The sequence below is a fragment of the Hyla sarda genome, unplaced genomic scaffold, assembly GCF_029499605.1.
Source record: "Hyla sarda isolate aHylSar1 unplaced genomic scaffold, aHylSar1.hap1 scaffold_934, whole genome shotgun sequence".
Classification (NCBI taxonomy): domain Eukaryota; kingdom Metazoa; phylum Chordata; class Amphibia; order Anura; family Hylidae; genus Hyla; species Hyla sarda.
The window spans coordinates 1-14,463 of NW_026610964.1; the positions used below are offsets into that span (position 1 = coordinate 1).

At 46.4% G+C, this 14,463-nt stretch overlaps 7 non-coding genes across 7 annotated transcripts; all 7 read left to right on the forward strand.

Annotated features, from left to right (window-relative positions):
- The first annotated feature begins 90 nt into the window (after positions 1-90).
- LOC130350121 (U2 spliceosomal RNA) lies at positions 91-281 on the forward strand. Its single transcript, XR_008887305.1, has one exon. It is a non-coding gene; the product is annotated as a U2 spliceosomal RNA (small nuclear RNA).
- Positions 282-2,392: 2,111 nt separating this feature from the next.
- LOC130350160 (U2 spliceosomal RNA) lies at positions 2,393-2,584 on the forward strand. The gene has a single exon (XR_008887339.1). It is a non-coding gene; the product is annotated as a U2 spliceosomal RNA (small nuclear RNA).
- Positions 2,585-4,691: 2,107 nt separating this feature from the next.
- Positions 4,692-4,882, forward strand: LOC130350134 (U2 spliceosomal RNA). The gene has a single exon (XR_008887316.1). It is a non-coding gene; the product is annotated as a U2 spliceosomal RNA (small nuclear RNA).
- Positions 4,883-6,990: 2,108 nt separating this feature from the next.
- Positions 6,991-7,181, forward strand: LOC130350147 (U2 spliceosomal RNA). The gene has a single exon (XR_008887327.1). It is a non-coding gene; the product is annotated as a U2 spliceosomal RNA (small nuclear RNA).
- Positions 7,182-9,289: 2,108 nt separating this feature from the next.
- On the forward strand, positions 9,290-9,480 carry LOC130350159 (U2 spliceosomal RNA). Its single transcript, XR_008887338.1, has one exon. It is a non-coding gene; the product is annotated as a U2 spliceosomal RNA (small nuclear RNA).
- Positions 9,481-11,582: 2,102 nt separating this feature from the next.
- Positions 11,583-11,773, forward strand: LOC130350158 (U2 spliceosomal RNA). Its single transcript, XR_008887337.1, has one exon. It is a non-coding gene; the product is annotated as a U2 spliceosomal RNA (small nuclear RNA).
- Positions 11,774-13,883: 2,110 nt separating this feature from the next.
- On the forward strand, positions 13,884-14,074 carry LOC130350171 (U2 spliceosomal RNA). Its single transcript, XR_008887346.1, has one exon. It is a non-coding gene; the product is annotated as a U2 spliceosomal RNA (small nuclear RNA).
- Positions 14,075-14,463: the final 389 nt, after the last annotated feature.

The following is a 14,463-nucleotide window of genomic DNA, read 5'->3' on the forward strand; positions in this document are numbered from 1 at the left end:
TGCATGGAAAATTGTCTGGCAGCCTCCCTGACAGCAAGCAGTGATAGTGCCCATGAAGGGGACCTTGTTGGGCCCGCCCCTTTCACGGTTATCGCTTCTCGGCCTTTTGGCTAAGATCAAGTGTAGTATCTGTTCTTATCAGTTTAATATCTGATACGTCCCCTATCTGGGGACCATATATTAAATGGATTTTTGAGAACGGGGGCTGATTTCGAAGCTTGCTTCCGTCGCCCTATGCATTGACCCGATATGGCAGTATCTTCGGGTACAGTGCACCACCCCCTTACAGGGTTAAAAAGAAAGATTCCTACTTTCATTGCTACCTGCTTGCTTGCTGGCTAGCCAGCTAGCCAGCCCTGTGGGCCTTGCTGCTGCTGCTTCTGCAGCCAAAAAGCAAAAGGTGGTGCTGCTGCTGCTTCTGCTGCTTCTGCTTCTGCTTGTGTCTGGCCGCTGTTGGAGCGTCCAGGCACAGGACTTCTGCTGCTGCTGACTAAATGGCCTCCTTAATTGGATCATTTGAGTAGCCAGCACACCTGTGCAGGTAGGGCATGACATGATAGGCAGCTGCCTTGATAGCGGGTGGGTGCTGAATGTTCCTAATTGACAAAATAAGATTAATGCTTATGAAGAAATATAAAATCTCATCCCTTCCCCAATATCGCGCCACACCCCTACCCCTTAATTCCCTGGTTGAACTTGATGGACATATGTCTTTTTTCGACCGTACTAACTATGTAACTATGTAACATAACATGGGGGGGGGGGGGGGGGGGGTCTCCTGGCTGTTCACACAGGTGTGTCATTGCTGTACATTGACCATGCATTGCTTCTGTGGTATTGCAAAGGCAAAGACAAATGCTTCCAGCCATCCATTGCACTAATGGATTGGTCATCAGCTGGCTGTCTATGTCCCGCATCAATATAGACCAAAGTACAGAGGGTTAGGCTATGCTATTGTGCACCTACCTGATGCATCAGAAGGTGCGAGGCCCTTGCTAAATTCTGTGCACAGACTTTGAGATCTATGCTTTAGACTGTATCTAAACCTGCTCCAACATGGACTGACATTCTGGCCTACTTTCAGCCGATGCGACTTGTCTGTCGCTGAACAGTCGCTTTTTATGTATTCAGCACCTATGTATAATGTTGTAAAAATGCTCTAGAAGCTAAAGTCGCAGAAATGTCGCACATATTTGGCCTGCAACTTTCTGTGCGACAAATTCAGACAGGAAAAATCAGTATAAATCCTTAGAAAATTATCCCCCAGTGTCTCCATCTGCTGGCGGTATTGAATAAGCATTGCTGCACTGATGGGGTATGCATTAGACGAAAAAAAAGAAGAAAAAGAAGAATAATACGCCCAGAAAAGAGGCGAAAAGGAGAAAAACGTAAAAAAACGTGAAAAAAAAGTAAGAGGAAGAGAAGGGAAAAAAAGGTGGAAATGGGTTTAAAAGTGATTTCGGCGGAGAAATATATATATATATATATATATATATATATATATATATATATATATATACGCGCACACACACACATATATATAAACGTATTCTCCGTTGAGATATTGCAGCCGCTGCTGTGTCCAGGCCCAGGAGCCTTAGCACTGTGCTATGATGTCACTCAATACCACTGACATCACTAGGTGTAAACAACATCTCTCCTTTGCTGTGTATGTGACTATGGAGCTGTTTGGTGATGTCGTCTATTACGGCCTTCATAGAAGCAACAGGAGATTGTTGCATCCATCTACAACCCTCAGAACTACAGTGCTATGATGTCACTCACTTCCACAGGCCTTGCAGAGTGTAAACAACAACAACCCAGCTTTGTTGTGTATGTAACCATAGGGATTTGTGATGTCACCTAGAACCTTCACAGCAGCGACAGCTTTATGAGGAGCATCAGCACTGCTCTGCCTGAGCAGAACCATCACCGCCATAGGTTGTCAAATAACCCGGATTTAACCCACACAGGTAAGTCCAATGGGGTGCAGGCATGTCCTCTATGCTTACAGCTTCCCGTGGGTGTTGGTTTGATACCGTTTGGGGACAGCCAAGGAGGCATCTGCAGGCAACAAAGGTAGGTGTGTGCTTGTGTGTGTGTTTCCTATGCAGATCCTAAGCCCAGTGTCACATGCAAGTAGGAGGAGTAAGAAGGGTTCCTGGCAAATCCGGGTTATGGATTGCATTTAAAAAGGCCCCGTGGGAGTGCAATGGGCCCCTGTCTTGCTGCTTAGCAATAATGGTATGGGTTTAGGTTCTGCTGTGTGTACTGGTGGTTGACTGCCCCCCAGCCCAGAGTGTGCATGGAAAATTGTCTGGCAGCCTCCCTGACAGCAAGCAGTGATAGTGCCCATGAAGGGGACCTTGTTGGGCCCGCCCCTTTCACGGTTATCGCTTCTCGGCCTTTTGGCTAAGATCAAGTGTAGTATCTGTTCTTATCAGTTTAATATCTGATACGTCCCCTATCTGGGGACCATATATTAAATGGATTTTTGAGAACGGGGGGCTGATTTCGAAGCTTGCTTCCGTCGCCCTATGCATTGACCCGATATGGCAGTATCTTCGGGTACAGTGCACCACCCCCTTACAGGGTTAAAAAGAAAGATTCCTACTTTCATTGCTACCTGCTTGCTTGCTGGCTAGCCAGCTAGCCAGCCCTGTGGGCCTTGCTGCTGCTGCTTCTGCAGCCAAAAAGCAAAAGGTGGTGCTGCTGCTGCTTCTGCTGCTTCTGCTTCTGCTTGTGTCTGGCCGCTGTTGGAGCGTCCAGGCACAGGACTTCTGCTGCTGCTGACTAAATGGCCTCCTTAATTGGATCATTTGAGTAGCCAGCACACCTGTGCAGGTAGGGCATGACATGATAGGCAGCTGCCTTGATAGCGGGTGGGTGCTGAATGTTCCTAATTGACAAAATAAGATTAATGCTTATGAAGAAATATAAAATCTCATCCCTTCCCCAATATCGCGCCACACCCCTACCCCTTAATTCCCTGGTTGAACTTGATGGACATATGTCTTTTTTCGACCGTACTAACTATGTAACTATGTAACATAACATGGGGGGGGGGGGGGGGGGTCTCCTGGCTGTTCACACAGGTGTGTCATTGCTGTACATTGACCATGCATTGCTTCTGTGGTATTGCAAAGGCAAAGACAAATGCTTCCAGCCATCCATTGCACTAATGGATTGGTCATCAGCTGGCTGTCTATGTCCCGCATCAATATAGACCAAAGTACAGAGGGTTAGGCTATGCTATTGTGCACCTACCTGATGCATCAGAAGGTGCGAGGCCCTTGCTAAATTCTGTGCACAGACTTTGAGATCTATGCTTTAGACTGTATCTAAACCTGCTCCAACATGGACTGACATTCTGGCCTACTTTCAGCCGATGCGACTTGTCTGTCGCTGAACAGTCGCTTTTTATGTATTCAGCACCTATGTATAATGTTGTAAAAATGCTCTAGAAGCTAAAGTCGCAGAAATGTCGCACATATTTGGCCTGCAACTTTCTGTGCGACAAATTCAGACAGGAAAAATCAGTATAAATCCTTAGAAAATTATCCCCCAGTGTCTCCATCTGCTGGCGGTATTGAATAAGCATTGCTGCACTGATGGGGTATGCATTAGACGAAAAAAAAGAAGAAAAAGAAGAATAATACGCCCAGAAAAGAGGCGAAAAGGAGAAAAACGTAAAAAAACGTGAAAAAAAAGTAAGAGGAAGAGAAGGGAAAAAAAGGTGGAAATGGGTTTAAAAGTGATTTCGGCGGAGAAATATATATATATATATATATATATATATATATATATATATATATATACGCGCACACACACACATATATATAAACGTATTCTCCGTTGAGATATTGCAGCCGCTGCTGTGTCCAGGCCCAGGAGCCTTAGCACTGTGCTATGATGTCACTCAATACCACTGACATCACTAGGTGTAAACAACATCTCTCCTTTGCTGTGTATGTGACTATGGAGCTGTTTGGTGATGTCGTCTATTACGGCCTTCATAGAAGCAACAGGAGATTGTTGCATCCATCTACAACCCTCAGAACTACAGTGCTATGATGTCACTCACTTCCACAGGCCTTGCAGAGTGTAAACAACAACAACCCAGCTTTGTTGTGTATGTAACCATAGGGATTTGTGATGTCACCTAGAACCTTCACAGCAGCGACAGCTTTATGAGGAGCATCAGCACTGCTCTGCCTGAGCAGAACCATCACCGCCATAGGTTGTCAAATAACCCGGATTTAACCCACACAGGTAAGTCCAATGGGGTGCAGGCATGTCCTCTATGCTTACAGCTTCCCGTGGGTGTTGGTTTGATACCGTTTGGGGACAGCCAAGGAGGCATCTGCAGGCAACAAAGGTAGGTGTGTGCTTGTGTGTGTGTTTCCTATGCAGATCCTAAGCCCAGTGTCACATGCAAGTAGGAGGAGTAAGAAGGGTTCCTGGCAAATCCGGGTTATGGATTGCATTTAAAAAGGCCCCGTGGGAGTGCAATGGGCCCCTGTCTTGCTGCTTAGCAATAATGGTATGGGTTTAGGTTCTGCTGTGTGTACTGGTGGTTGACTGCCCCCCAGCCCAGAGTGTGCATGGAAAATTGTCTGGCAGCCTCCCTGACAGCAAGCAGTGATAGTGCCCATGAAGGGGACCTTGTTGGGCCCGCCCCTTTCACGGTTATCGCTTCTCGGCCTTTTGGCTAAGATCAAGTGTAGTATCTGTTCTTATCAGTTTAATATCTGATACGTCCCCTATCTGGGGACCATATATTAAATGGATTTTTGAGAACGGGGGCTGATTTCGAAGCTTGCTTCCGTCGCCCTATGCATTGACCCGATATGGCAGTATCTTCGGGTACAGTGCACCACCCCCTTACAGGGTTAAAAAGAAAGATTCCTACTTTCATTGCTACCTGCTTGCTTGCTGGCTAGCCAGCTAGCCAGCCCTGTGGGCCTTGCTGCTGCTGCTTCTGCAGCCAAAAAGCAAAAGGTGGTGCTGCTGCTGCTTCTGCTGCTTCTGCTTCTGCTTGTGTCTGGCCGCTGTTGGAGCGTCCAGGCACAGGACTTCTGCTGCTGCTGACTAAATGGCCTCCTTAATTGGATCATTTGAGTAGCCAGCACACCTGTGCAGGTAGGGCATGACATGATAGGCAGCTGCCTTGATAGCGGGTGGGTGCTGAATGTTCCTAATTGACAAAATAAGATTAATGCTTATGAAGAAATATAAAATCTCATCCCTTCCCCAATATCGCGCCACACCCCTACCCCTTAATTCCCTGGTTGAACTTGATGGACATATGTCTTTTTTCGACCGTACTAACTATGTAACTATGTAACATAACATGGGGGGGGGGGGGGGGGGGTCTCCTGGCTGTTCACACAGGTGTGTCATTGCTGTACATTGACCATGCATTGCTTCTGTGGTATTGCAAAGGCAAAGACAAATGCTTCCAGCCATCCATTGCACTAATGGATTGGTCATCAGCTGGCTGTCTATGTCCCGCATCAATATAGACCAAAGTACAGAGGGTTAGGCTATGCTATTGTGCACCTACCTGATGCATCAGAAGGTGCGAGGCCCTTGCTAAATTCTGTGCACAGACTTTGAGATCTATGCTTTAGACTGTATCTAAACCTGCTCCAACATGGACTGACATTCTGGCCTACTTTCAGCCGATGCGACTTGTCTGTCGCTGAACAGTCGCTTTTTATGTATTCAGCACCTATGTATAATGTTGTAAAAATGCTCTAGAAGCTAAAGTCGCAGAAATGTCGCACATATTTGGCCTGCAACTTTCTGTGCGACAAATTCAGACAGGAAAAATCAGTATAAATCCTTAGAAAATTATCCCCCAGTGTCTCCATCTGCTGGCGGTATTGAATAAGCATTGCTGCACTGATGGGGTATGCATTAGACGAAAAAAAAGAAGAAAAAGAAGAATAATACGCCCAGAAAAGAGGCGAAAAGGAGAAAAACGTAAAAAAACGTGAAAAAAAAGTAAGAGGAAGAGAAGGGAAAAAAAGGTGGAAATGGGTTTAAAAGTGATTTCGGCGGAGAAATATATATATATATATATATATATATATATATATATATATATATATACGCGCACACACACACATATATATAAACGTATTCTCCGTTGAGATATTGCAGCCGCTGCTGTGTCCAGGCCCAGGAGCCTTAGCACTGTGCTATGATGTCACTCAATACCACTGACATCACTAGGTGTAAACAACATCTCTCCTTTGCTGTGTATGTGACTATGGAGCTGTTTGGTGATGTCGTCTATTACGGCCTTCATAGAAGCAACAGGAGATTGTTGCATCCATCTACAACCCTCAGAACTACAGTGCTATGATGTCACTCACTTCCACAGGCCTTGCAGAGTGTAAACAACAACAACCCAGCTTTGTTGTGTATGTAACCATAGGGATTTGTGATGTCACCTAGAACCTTCACAGCAGCGACAGCTTTATGAGGAGCATCAGCACTGCTCTGCCTGAGCAGAACCATCACCGCCATAGGTTGTCAAATAACCCGGATTTAACCCACACAGGTAAGTCCAATGGGGTGCAGGCATGTCCTCTATGCTTACAGCTTCCCGTGGGTGTTGGTTTGATACCGTTTGGGGACAGCCAAGGAGGCATCTGCAGGCAACAAAGGTAGGTGTGTGCTTGTGTGTGTGTTTCCTATGCAGATCCTAAGCCCAGTGTCACATGCAAGTAGGAGGAGTAAGAAGGGTTCCTGGCAAATCCGGGTTATGGATTGCATTTAAAAAGGCCCCGTGGGAGTGCAATGGGCCCCTGTCTTGCTGCTTAGCAATAATGGTATGGGTTTAGGTTCTGCTGTGTGTACTGGTGGTTGACTGCCCCCCAGCCCAGAGTGTGCATGGAAAATTGTCTGGCAGCCTCCCTGACAGCAAGCAGTGATAGTGCCCATGAAGGGGACCTTGTTGGGCCCGCCCCTTTCACGGTTATCGCTTCTCGGCCTTTTGGCTAAGATCAAGTGTAGTATCTGTTCTTATCAGTTTAATATCTGATACGTCCCCTATCTGGGGACCATATATTAAATGGATTTTTGAGAACGGGGGCTGATTTCGAAGCTTGCTTCCGTCGCCCTATGCATTGACCCGATATGGCAGTATCTTCGGGTACAGTGCACCACCCCCTTACAGGGTTAAAAAGAAAGATTCCTACTTTCATTGCTACCTGCTTGCTTGCTGGCTAGCCAGCTAGCCAGCCCTGTGGGCCTTGCTGCTGCTGCTTCTGCAGCCAAAAAGCAAAAGGTGGTGCTGCTGCTGCTTCTGCTGCTTCTGCTTCTGCTTGTGTCTGGCCGCTGTTGGAGCGTCCAGGCACAGGACTTCTGCTGCTGCTGACTAAATGGCCTCCTTAATTGGATCATTTGAGTAGCCAGCACACCTGTGCAGGTAGGGCATGACATGATAGGCAGCTGCCTTGATAGCGGGTGGGTGCTGAATGTTCCTAATTGACAAAATAAGATTAATGCTTATGAAGAAATATAAAATCTCATCCCTTCCCCAATATCGCGCCACACCCCTACCCCTTAATTCCCTGGTTGAACTTGATGGACATATGTCTTTTTTCGACCGTACTAACTATGTAACTATGTAACATAACATGGGGGGGGGGGGGGGGGGGGGTCTCCTGGCTGTTCACACAGGTGTGTCATTGCTGTACATTGACCATGCATTGCTTCTGTGGTATTGCAAAGGCAAAGACAAATGCTTCCAGCCATCCATTGCACTAATGGATTGGTCATCAGCTGGCTGTCTATGTCCCGCATCAATATAGACCAAAGTACAGAGGGTTAGGCTATGCTATTGTGCACCTACCTGATGCATCAGAAGGTGCGAGGCCCTTGCTAAATTCTGTGCACAGACTTTGAGATCTATGCTTTAGACTGTATCTAAACCTGCTCCAACATGGACTGACATTCTGGCCTACTTTCAGCCGATGCGACTTGTCTGTCGCTGAACAGTCGCTTTTTATGTATTCAGCACCTATGTATAATGTTGTAAAAATGCTCTAGAAGCTAAAGTCGCAGAAATGTCGCACATATTTGGCCTGCAACTTTCTGTGCGACAAATTCAGACAGGAAAAATCAGTATAAATCCTTAGAAAATTATCCCCCAGTGTCTCCATCTGCTGGCGGTATTGAATAAGCATTGCTGCACTGATGGGGTATGCATTAGACGAAAAAAAAGAAGAAAAAGAAGAATAATACGCCCAGAAAAGAGGCGAAAAGGAGAAAAACGTAAAAAAACGTGAAAAAAAAGTAAGAGGAAGAGAAGGGAAAAAAAGGTGGAAATGGGTTTAAAAGTGATTTCGGCGGAGAAATATATATATATATATATATATATATATATATATATATATATATACGCGCACACACACACATATATATAAACGTATTCTCCGTTGAGATATTGCAGCCGCTGCTGTGTCCAGGCCCAGGAGCCTTAGCACTGTGCTATGATGTCACTCAATACCACTGACATCACTAGGTGTAAACAACATCTCTCCTTTGCTGTGTATGTGACTATGGAGCTGTTTGGTGATGTCGTCTATTACGGCCTTCATAGAAGCAACAGGAGATTGTTGCATCCATCTACAACCCTCAGAACTACAGTGCTATGATGTCACTCACTTCCACAGGCCTTGCAGAGTGTAAACAACAACAACCCAGCTTTGTTGTGTATGTAACCATAGGGATTTGTGATGTCACCTAGAACCTTCACAGCAGCGACAGCTTTATGAGGAGCATCAGCACTGCTCTGCCTGAGCAGAACCATCACCGCCATAGGTTGTCAAATAACCCGGATTTAACCCACACAGGTAAGTCCAATGGGGTGCAGGCATGTCCTCTATGCTTACAGCTTCCCGTGGGTGTTGGTTTGATACCGTTTGGGGACAGCCAAGGAGGCATCTGCAGGCAACAAAGGTAGGTGTGTGCTTGTGTGTGTGTTTCCTATGCAGATCCTAAGCCCAGTGTCACATGCAAGTAGGAGGAGTAAGAAGGGTTCCTGGCAAATCCGGGTTATGGATTGCATTTAAAAAGGCCCCGTGGGAGTGCAATGGGCCCCTGTCTTGCTGCTTAGCAATAATGGTATGGGTTTAGGTTCTGCTGTGTGTACTGGTGGTTGACTGCCCCCCAGCCCAGAGTGTGCATGGAAAATTGTCTGGAAGCCTCCCTGACAGCAAGCAGTGATAGTGCCCATGAAGGGGACCTTGTTGGGCCCGCCCCTTTCACGGTTATCGCTTCTCGGCCTTTTGGCTAAGATCAAGTGTAGTATCTGTTCTTATCAGTTTAATATCTGATACGTCCCCTATCTGGGGACCATATATTAAATGGATTTTTGAGAACGGGGGCTGATTTCGAAGCTTGCTTCCGTCGCCCTATGCATTGACCCGATATGGCAGTATCTTCGGGTACAGTGCACCACCCCCTTACAGGGTTAAAAAGAAAGATTCCTACTTTCATTGCTACCTGCTTGCTTGCTGGCTAGCCAGCTAGCCAGCCCTGTGGGCCTTGCTGCTGCTGCTTCTGCAGCCAAAAAGCAAAAGGTGGTGCTGCTGCTGCTTCTGCTGCTTCTGCTTCTGCTTGTGTCTGGCCGCTGTTGGAGCGTCCAGGCACAGGACTTCTGCTGCTGCTGACTAAATGGCCTCCTTAATTGGATCATTTGAGTAGCCAGCACACCTGTGCAGGTAGGGCATGACATGATAGGCAGCTGCCTTGATAGCGGGTGGGTGCTGAATGTTCCTAATTGACAAAATAAGATTAATGCTTATGAAGAAATATAAAATCTCATCCCTTCCCCAATATCGCGCCACACCCCTACCCCTTAATTCCCTGGTTGAACTTGATGGACATATGTCTTTTTTCGACCGTACTAACTATGTAACTATGTAACATAACATGGGGGGGGGGGGGGGGGTCTCCTGGCTGTTCACACAGGTGTGTCATTGCTGTACATTGACCATGCATTGCTTCTGTGGTATTGCAAAGGCAAAGACAAATGCTTCCAGCCATCCATTGCACTAATGGATTGGTCATCAGCTGGCTGTCTATGTCCCGCATCAATATAGACCAAAGTACAGAGGGTTAGGCTATGCTATTGTGCACCTACCTGATGCATCAGAAGGTGCGAGGCCCTTGCTAAATTCTGTGCACAGACTTTGAGATCTATGCTTTAGACTGTATCTAAACCTGCTCCAACATGGACTGACATTCTGGCCTACTTTCAGCCGATGCGACTTGTCTGTCGCTGAACAGTCGCTTTTTATGTATTCAGCACCTATGTATAATGTTGTAAAAATGCTCTAGAAGCTAAAGTCGCAGAAATGTCGCACATATTTGGCCTGCAACTTTCTGTGCGACAAATTCAGACAGGAAAAATCAGTATAAATCCTTAGAAAATTATCCCCCAGTGTCTCCATCTGCTGGCGGTATTGAATAAGCATTGCTGCACTGATGGGGTATGCATTAGACGAAAAAAAAGAAGAAAAAGAAGAATAATACGCCCAGAAAAGAGGCGAAAAGGAGAAAAACGTAAAAAAACGTGAAAAAAAAGTAAGAGGAAGAGAAGGGAAAAAAAGGTGGAAATGGGTTTAAAAGTGATTTCGGCGGAGAAATATATATATATATATATATATATATATATATATATATATATACGCGCACACACACACATATATATAAACGTATTCTCCGTTGAGATATTGCAGCCGCTGCTGTGTCCAGGCCCAGGAGCCTTAGCACTGTGCTATGATGTCACTCAATACCACTGACATCACTAGGTGTAAACAACATCTCTCCTTTGCTGTGTATGTGACTATGGAGCTGTTTGGTGATGTCGTCTATTACGGCCTTCATAGAAGCAACAGGAGATTGTTGCATCCATCTACAACCCTCAGAACTACAGTGCTATGATGTCACTCACTTCCACAGGCCTTGCAGAGTGTAAACAACAACAACCCAGCTTTGTTGTGTATGTAACCATAGGGATTTGTGATGTCACCTAGAACCTTCACAGCAGCGACAGCTTTATGAGGAGCATCAGCACTGCTCTGCCTGAGCAGAACCATCACCGCCATAGGTTGTCAAATAACCCGGATTTAACCCACACAGGTAAGTCCAATGGGGTGCAGGCATGTCCTCTATGCTTACAGCTTCCCGTGGGTGTTGGTTTGATACCGTTTGGGGACAGCCAAGGAGGCATCTGCAGGCAACAAAGGTAGGTGTGTGCTTGTGTGTGTGTTTCCTATGCAGATCCTAAGCCCAGTGTCACATGCAAGTAGGAGGAGTAAGAAGGGTTCCTGGCAAATCCGGGTTATGGATTGCATTTAAAAAGGCCCCGTGGGAGTGCAATGGGCCCCTGTCTTGCTGCTTAGCAATAATGGTATGGGTTTAGGTTCTGCTGTGTGTACTGGTGGTTGACTGCCCCCCAGCCCAGAGTGTGCATGGAAAATTGTCTGGCAGCCTCCCTGACAGCAAGCAGTGATAGTGCCCATGAAGGGGACCTTGTTGGGCCCGCCCCTTTCACGGTTATCACTTCTCGGCCTTTTGGCTAAGATCAAGTGTAGTATCTGTTCTTATCAGTTTAATATCTGATACGTCCCCTATCTGGGGACCATATATTAAATGGATTTTTGAGAACGGGGGCTGATTTCGAAGCTTGCTTCCGTCGCCCTATGCATTGACCCGATATGGCAGTATCTTCGGGTACAGTGCACCACCCCCTTACAGGGTTAAAAAGAAAGATTCCTACTTTCATTGCTACCTGCTTGCTTGCTGGCTAGCCAGCTAGCCAGCCCTGTGGGCCTTGCTGCTGCTGCTTCTGCAGCCAAAAAGCAAAAGGTGGTGCTGCTGCTGCTTCTGCTGCTTCTGCTTCTGCTTGTGTCTGGCCGCTGTTGGAGCGTCCAGGCACAGGACTTCTGCTGCTGCTGACTAAATGGCCTCCTTAATTGGATCATTTGAGTAGCCAGCACACCTGTGCAGGTAGGGCATGACATGATAGGCAGCTGCCTTGATAGCGGGTGGGTGCTGAATGTTCCTAATTGACAAAATAAGATTAATGCTTATGAAGAAATATAAAATCTCATCCCTTCCCCAATATCGCGCCACACCCCTACCCCTTAATTCCCTGGTTGAACTTGATGGACATATGTCTTTTTTCGACCGTACTAACTATGTAACTATGTAACATAACATGGGGGGGGGGGGGGGGGGGTCTCCTGGCTGTTCACACAGGTGTGTCATTGCTGTACATTGACCATGCATTGCTTCTGTGGTATTGCAAAGGCAAAGACAAATGCTTCCAGCCATCCATTGCACTAATGGATTGGTCATCAGCTGGCTGTCTATGTCCCGCATCAATATAGACCAAAGTACAGAGGGTTAGGCTATGCTATTGTGCACCTACCTGATGCATCAGAAGGTGCGAGGCCCTTGCTAAATTCTGTGCACAGACTTTGAGATCTATGCTTTAGACTGTATCTAAACCTGCTCCAACATGGACTGACATTCTGGCCTACTTTCAGCCGATGCGACTTGTCTGTCGCTGAACAGTCGCTTTTTATGTATTCAGCACCTATGTATAATGTTGTAAAAATGCTCTAGAAGCTAAAGTCGCAGAAATGTCGCACATATTTGGCCTGCAACTTTCTGTGCGACAAATTCAGACAGGAAAAATCAGTATAAATCCTTAGAAAATTATCCCCCAGTGTCTCCATCTGCTGGCGGTATTGAATAAGCATTGCTGCACTGATGGGGTATGCATTAGACGAAAAAAAAGAAGAAAAAGAAGAATAATACGCCCAGAAAAGAGGCGAAAAGGAGAAAAACGTAAAAAAACGTGAAAAAAAAGTAAGAGGAAGAGAAGGGAAAAAAAGGTGGAAATGGGTTTAAAAGTGATTTCGGCGGAGAAATATATATATATATATATATATATATATATATATATATATATATATATACGCGCACACACACACATATATATAAACGTATTCTCCGTTGAGATATTGCAGCCGCTGCTGTGTCCAGGCCCAGGAGCCTTAGCACTGTGCTATGATGTCACTCAATACCACTGACATCACTAGGTGTAAACAACATCTCTCCTTTGCTGTGTATGTGACTATGGAGCTGTTTGGTGATGTCGTCTATTACGGCCTTCATAGAAGCAACAGGAGATTGTTGCATCCATCTACAACCCTCAGAACTACAGTGCTATGATGTCACTCACTTCCACAGGCCTTGCAGAGTGTAAACAACAACAACCCAGCTTTGTTGTGTATGTAACCATAGGGATTTGTGATGTCACCTAGAACCTTCACAGCAGCGACAGCTTTATGAGGAGCATCAGCACTGCTCTGCCTGAGCAGAACCATCACCGCCATAGGTTGTCAAATAACCCGGATTTAACCCACACAGGTAAGTCCAATGGGGTGCAGGCATGTCCTCTATGCTTACAGCTTCCCGTGGGTGTTGGTTTGATACCGTTTGGGGACAGCCAAGGAGGCATCTGCAGGCAACAAAGGTAGGTGTGTGCTTGTGTGTGTGTTTCCTATGCAGATCCTAAGCCCAGTGTCACATGCAAGTAGGAGGAGTAAGAAGGGTTCCTGGCAAATCCGGGTTATGGATTGCATTTAAAAAGGCCCCGTGGGAGTGCAATGGGCCCCTGTCTTGCTGCTTAGCAATAATGGTATGGGTTTAGGTTCTGCTGTGTGTACTGGTGGTTGACTGCCCCCCAGCCCAGAGTGTGCATGGAAAATTGTCTGGCAGCCTCCCTGACAGCAAGCAGTGATAGTGCCCATGAAGGGGACCTTGTTGGGCCCGCCCCTTTCACGGTTATCGCTTCTCGGCCTTTTGGCTAAGATCAAGTGTAGTATCTGTTCTTATCAGTTTAATATCTGATACGTCCCCTATCTGGGGACCATATATTAAATGGATTTTTGAGAACGGGGGCTGATTTCGAAGCTTGCTTCCGTCGCCCTATGCATTGACCCGATATGGCAGTATCTTCGGGTACAGTGCACCACCCCCTTACAGGGTTAAAAAGAAAGATTCCTACTTTCATTGCTACCTGCTTGCTTGCTGGCTAGCCAGCTAGCCAGCCCTGTGGGCCTTGCTGCTGCTGCTTCTGCAGCCAAAAAGCAAAAGGTGGTGCTGCTGCTGCTTCTGCTGCTTCTGCTTCTGCTTGTGTCTGGCCGCTGTTGGAGCGTCCAGGCACAGGACTTCTGCTGCTGCTGACTAAATGGCCTCCTTAATTGGATCATTTGAGTAGCCAGCACACCTGTGCAGGTAGGGCATGACATGATAGGCAGCTGCCTTGATAGCGGGTGGGTGCTGAATGTTCCTAATTGACAAAATAAGATTAATGCTTATGAAGAAATATAAAATCTCATCCCTTCCCCAATATCGCGCCACACC